Source organism: Bombina bombina, chromosome 5 (genome assembly GCF_027579735.1).
Source record: "Bombina bombina isolate aBomBom1 chromosome 5, aBomBom1.pri, whole genome shotgun sequence".
NCBI lineage: Eukaryota > Metazoa > Chordata > Amphibia > Anura > Bombinatoridae > Bombina > Bombina bombina.
The window spans coordinates 361,280,112-361,286,318 of record NC_069503.1 but is presented as its reverse complement, the minus strand read 5'-3'; positions in this window follow the sequence as shown (position 1 = coordinate 361,286,318).

Below are 6,207 nucleotides of genomic sequence, written 5' to 3'. Positions count from 1 at the left end.
AACGTTATTCTTAATGGGATCAAAGTACTAGCTGATGGATGTTTTTGTTTGGAGGGCCGTTAACTCACAGTCAGATCATGATTCTATAAGTTGTGTCATGTTCTTGAAATGTTTGTCTTATTAATGGTTAATGTAAAATCAATTCCATACTATAGTCGATGGTCATTTAAATCTTACGAGTTCTGTTTTATGGGTGAGGTTCTCAAGGTGGTTTCAGTGTGGTATTATATATGAGAGGGGAACAGAGAGCCATAATCATATAGTCTGGCATTGGTTGTATCTGATCACATAGGTTAACTCAGTTACATAGATAAGTCAGGTCCTCTCTGTTATTCAGACCTTTCGGATGAAGGCAGTCCATTAGAAAGATCCATTTGGATTCGGCTTTGAGGAGGGTCTTTTCAAAATCCCCTCCTCTCCAATTTCTTATCACTTTCTGCATGCCCATAAATTTCATCTCTTGTGTTTTGCCATTATGCTTGGTGGCAAAATGTTTGTAAAGAATCGTGTCTTTATCCTTTTTTTCTATTAGCCGAATATGCTCTCTTAACCTGTCTTTAAGGCTTCTTGAAGTCTGGCCGATGTACTGAAGGCCACAGGAACATTCTATAAGGTAGATGATGCCTGTATCTTGACATCTAATGAGGTCCTTGATCTTAAATTCTTCTCCTGTCTGCGTTGATTTAAACTTCTTTGTTTTAGTTCCTCTTTTACAAGCTTTGCAGCTCAGGCACGGGAAGAACCCTTTGATTGGTTCTCCTTGTAGACTTTGTATGCTAGGTTTTTTCTTTCTTAGCAGGCTTGGTGCTAGTCTGTTTTTCAGATTTCCTGTTTTCTTATACACAAAGCTTGGTTGGTCTGGAAGTTTCTCTCCACTAATATCATCGTTTTTCAACAGATGCCAGTGTTTTTTAAAAATCGTTTCCATAATGTGCTTGTTGCTGCAATATTCAGTGATCATTGGTACATTTAGGGTTTCCTCTGTTCCTTGACGTATTGCTTGTTCTTCCCATTTTTCAATGTTAGAACAGTTTTTCCGAACTCTAAGGAATTGACTTTTGGGAATGTTCTTTTTCCACTTTTCATGATGGCAACTGTAAGAGTTCGGAAAAACTGTTCTAACATTGAAAAATGGGAAGAACAAGCAATACGTCTGAAAGAAAAATTCATCGAAAGAGGTTACAAAGAAGAAGAACTGGACCTCAAGATAGAAGAAGTAAGAAAGGTGGAAAGAAAAGAACTATTGAAATATAAAGAGAGGATAAAACAAGGAACAGAGGAAACCCTAAATGTACCAATGATCACTGAATATTGCAGTAACAAGCACATTATGGAAACGATTTTTAAAAAACACTGGCATCTGTTGAAAAACGATGATATTATTGGAGAGAAACTTCCAGACCAACCAAGCTTTGTGTATAAGAAAACAGGAAATCTGAAAAACAGACTAGCACCAAGCCTGCTAAGAAAGAAAAAACCTAGCATACAAAGTCTACAAGGAGAACCAATCAAAGGGTTCTTCCCGTGCCTGAGCTGCAAAGCTTGTAAAAGAGGAACTAAAACAAAGAAGTTTAAATCAACGCAGACAGGAGAAGAATTTAAGATCAAGGACCTCATTAGATGTCAAGATACAGGCATCATCTACCTTATAGAATGTTCCTGTGGCCTTCAGTACATCGGCCAGACTTCAAGAAGCCTTAAAGACAGGTTAAGAGAGCATATTCGGCTAATAGAAAAAAAGGATAAAGACACGATTCTTTACAAACATTTTGCCACCAAGCATAATGGCAAAACACAAGAGATGAAATTTATGGGCATACAGAAAGTGATAAGAAATTGGAGAGGAGGGGATTTTGAAAAGACCCTCCTCAAAGCCGAATCCAAATGGATCTTTCTAATGGACTGCCTTCATCCGAAAGGTCTGAATAACAGAGAGGACCTGACTTATCTATGTAACTGAGTTAACCTATGTGATCAGATACAACCAATGCCAGACTATATGATTATGGCTCTTTGTTCCCCTCTCATATATAATACCACACTGAAACCACCTTGAGAACCTCACCCATAAAACAGAACTCGTAAGATTTAAATGACCATCGACTATAGTATGGAATTGATTTTACATTAACCATTAATAAGACAAACATTTCAAGAACATGACACAACTTATAGAATCATGATCTGACTGTGAGTTAACGGCCCTCCAAACAAAAACATCCATCAGCTAGTACTTTGATCCCATTAAGAATAACGTTACCACCTAAAATCTAGGATTATTTCGTATAGATATAGAATGCAACCACTCAGCCAATTTTTTAAAAACCGCCGAAATTCAATCTCAGAAACTAGGGTAACAAATCTCCAATAAATATGGAGCTATAAGCTTTTTATTGGCTATACCATCCCTAACCATAGATCAGAACTGATGTTCTCTAAGGAGCAACAACTATCTGAGATATAAACTAATCTCCTGATTGTGATCTTTATACACATGTCAGTTAGTCTTTTATAGCCTTTATGAATTAGAGCCATAAAACAAATTAAGAAAGAGACCCAGAGCACCTAGCTCCGCAAATAAATGGTCTCTACTTAAAAATGATCGAGTGAGTGAAATAAGGAAGTTGTACTACAACTAATATCATTATAATTTCAGATTTTTAAAGGTAGGGTATTACACCTTTGTTTGCGGACCAGTCTGTCTAACAACATCACTCCAATGTAACCTAGAAACCCATAAATTATAGGCAAGATAAAGGTCCCCTTCTTGCCACCGTTTTTAAACCAATTGGGTCTTATTTTTATCTATTTTTAAAAAACCAACATTCAATGTTATTAAGCACATTACGATAATATTCAGGCTTGTCCTGAAGTCTCTGACATATGATTGTTTTGATTCCCGTTCTACTTAGTTTTTAATATTCTTATGGTTTTATTCTTTACTTCCATTATAACAAAAAAGGTGTTTTGCGCCAATCCCTTAATTGTATTTTATATTAAAAGCAATGTTGGATATTTGGGTCCTTTTATGGAGATAACCACGATTATGCTATTACTAGTTTACAACCCGATAAACTATGTTCTAGCATAGAGTAGGAATGTAATAAGTTCTAGACACTGCCCCTAACAACCCAAATAACAATCGGAAGTGTCACCGGGTTCGCCCTTAGCAACCAATAAACAACCAAAATTAACACCGGGCTTGTTTACAACCGATATTGAAAACCGGAAGTGACATCAGGAAACCTGATAGTGAAAACCGGAAGTGACATCAGGAAATCGATGCCAATAAAACAAAAATGCCACTGAGTAGTAAGGATATATATAACATATCCATCAACTGAAATGAACACAATAATTACCATTAAATAATAGACAAACCAAATAAAAATCTGTGAGATAATATGAATAGCGGAAAACCGGAAGTAGACTAAGTCACTTCCGGTCACAAAATCAGTAGGCCTATATAAAGATGCTCAGCTTACCAGTGAATCAGTCTTGAAAAAGGTCTTGTAAGGACCGAAACGCGTAGACAGCACATTGGTAAGCATATTTTTGATTATTCTTTTTTTTAAAATTCTGCTACACTATGTTTTATTTTTTATTTTAGGGATCATCGATATTTCATAGACCCAGCTGAGTTCCCCAAAGGATTCCTTTGGATGATCCTCCTTCAGCAATCAAAAAACTTTTTCCACATGGAATAAAATTCACAGTGGAATAATTTTTGCTTCAACTAACTTTTGGGTTTTATTTCTATTTTTATTTTTTGGATTTTGAAGCCGTTTATATATACACTTTTTTACCTACACACTTAGCCACCACGGACGTTTGTATCATCATTATCATCCTCCACATTTTTTCCCTATAAACAGCAGGAGTTCTTCTTATAACAACAGGAGCTCACCAGGACTTTTCTAGTGTTAACGCACAGATTTTTCACTGACACTGCTCAATCACCCATTTTTTATTTCACACAGCATTGCTTCTTGCCACCATTTTTTCCATTTTTTATCATTGCACACGATTGTGGCACTATTATTTTTGAATATTTTTGAATCTTTGTATTATTGTTTATTTTTGAATCTTTGTATTTTTACACTCTTGTTGCATGATTGTTAGCATGTTTCTCTTTTGACCCTTTGCATTCGCACACACTTGTTACACGATCCTACTGTTGTATAGAACTGTGTTACCCCTATTATTATCATTTTGCATTGGGATTTGGTAATTCTCTGTAGTTTACTCCCACCAACCTGTGTTATATACCTAAACAATTTTTGGTATCGCAGCTACCCTTGTAAAAAGGAGTTAGTGTCACAGATTCCAAATAGAGTGCGGCTTATGTCAAGCACTCTCATTTCTGGATCTTTACTGCGGCCAGTTTAGAGATATGGATCCATAGCTTTACTGAGATATAGTGTGCTCCATCTTTAGCACTCTATTTATCAGCTCTATAGCCTTTTAATTAGTGTCACCAATAACTGTTGCTGCCACTATTCAAAGGTTTGAATCAGTAGTGAGTTTCTAACCGTGTCCACGTAAGGACCATATACCCTAGCCCACCCTATCCTTTAGGGAAAGGGTCTAATTGTACGGCTGTTTTTAGGTATTTTGCTGTATTTTTAAGTGTATTTATAAGTATCATTTTTTACATTGTTGCCAGCGGAGTTAATGTAACAATTTCCTCCAATAGCCGGCTAACTTGTCTGTTTCAACCTCCTAGAAGAGAATCAGATAAACTGTTTTTTATTATTTTTTATTATTATTATTTTTTAATTACTTTGTGTTACTTTTTTATTAATATCTCAACCAACATTGTTTTTATACCAATTTGTACTGAATAAAATCCCTAAAATCTATCTAGTCCTCCTATACGTTTGTGTGTATATACCTTTTAGCCTTTTTGGCGCTGTGATCACTAACACCGCTTTTTAGTATCTTTTCTTTTGAGGGGATTGGTTAGACCCCTTTTGTGATTCACAGCTTTAGGTATATCTTAGCGCTGATATATCATATTACTCTATATTCCCCTGTCCCTTTAAGACAGAGTATCCCTTTAAGGCTCTGTGCGTTGCATGCGGATGCACACTTATCTTTATATATATATATATAAGACTATATGTGATGTGAGTTTACCCACTAACATTTGTGTGTGCCTGGCCCTTTAAGACTGTGTGAGCAGGTGCCAAGCTGCCCTTTAAGGTTTCACTGTGTGAACATTACTGTGATCTGTCCCTTTAAGACTGTGTGTGTGGTGCTAGTTGACCCTTCAAAGGCTTTGTGGGTTTTGCCTGTCCCTTTAAGACTAGGCTGACCATATTGCCGCTTTAAGAAGGAACACATATGAAAAATACATATGTGAGGGTTCTTATACAAAACCATTTCTTTAAACAGCCCTGACATATGTATTTTTCATATGTGTCCCTTTTTAAAGCGGCAATATGGTCAGCCTATTTTAGACAGTGTGACCAGGCAGTGAGCTGCCCTTTAAAGTGGATGTAAATTTTTTACATATTGACCATCAAAATCTGTTTTTATGCACTCCATTATCAATACCGCATATTTTTTTTTATATATATTGAACATATAAAGTAATAATTACGTTAGTAACTTTGCTCCGTTTTCATGCTGTTCTCCTCCCATCCATAACTTCCTTTCTTTTCAGCGCATAACGACTAGAGCGGTCCCGCCCGCTCTATGACGTATTACCCTTGCGCGTTCACGACGGCTCCCTTTTGTGCGCATGCGTTTCTAATTTAGTCCCGAATATGCGCATGCGTTTGATATTTACTTTCTGAATCGCGCCTGCGTTTCTAAACTCGCATCGCTTAGAAAGACAGCTCAAGTGGTTATACGCATGCGCATATAAAACACGCATGCGCAGAGATTGAAAATGACGTAAATAAAAGGGGGCTGGACGCCACGGGGTACGCCACATTATTAGTTTAGGCAAATGTCAATCAATGTTAAGAAAGCGGAACAAAATGGCGGGCGGAGGGAGAAATCGAGACTTTGAGAGTTAGATAGGTATATAAATCGGTATTATATTATGTTTTTAGTAAATTCATGAATTAAACTTATGCTATTTTTTTATGATGAAACGTTTGTGAATGTCGAGTATCGGTGAGTTTACATGCACTTTAAGGCTGTGCTGTGTTATTTTCTCAGCAGGTTATACTGTACTTTTAATACTGACAGGGCTGC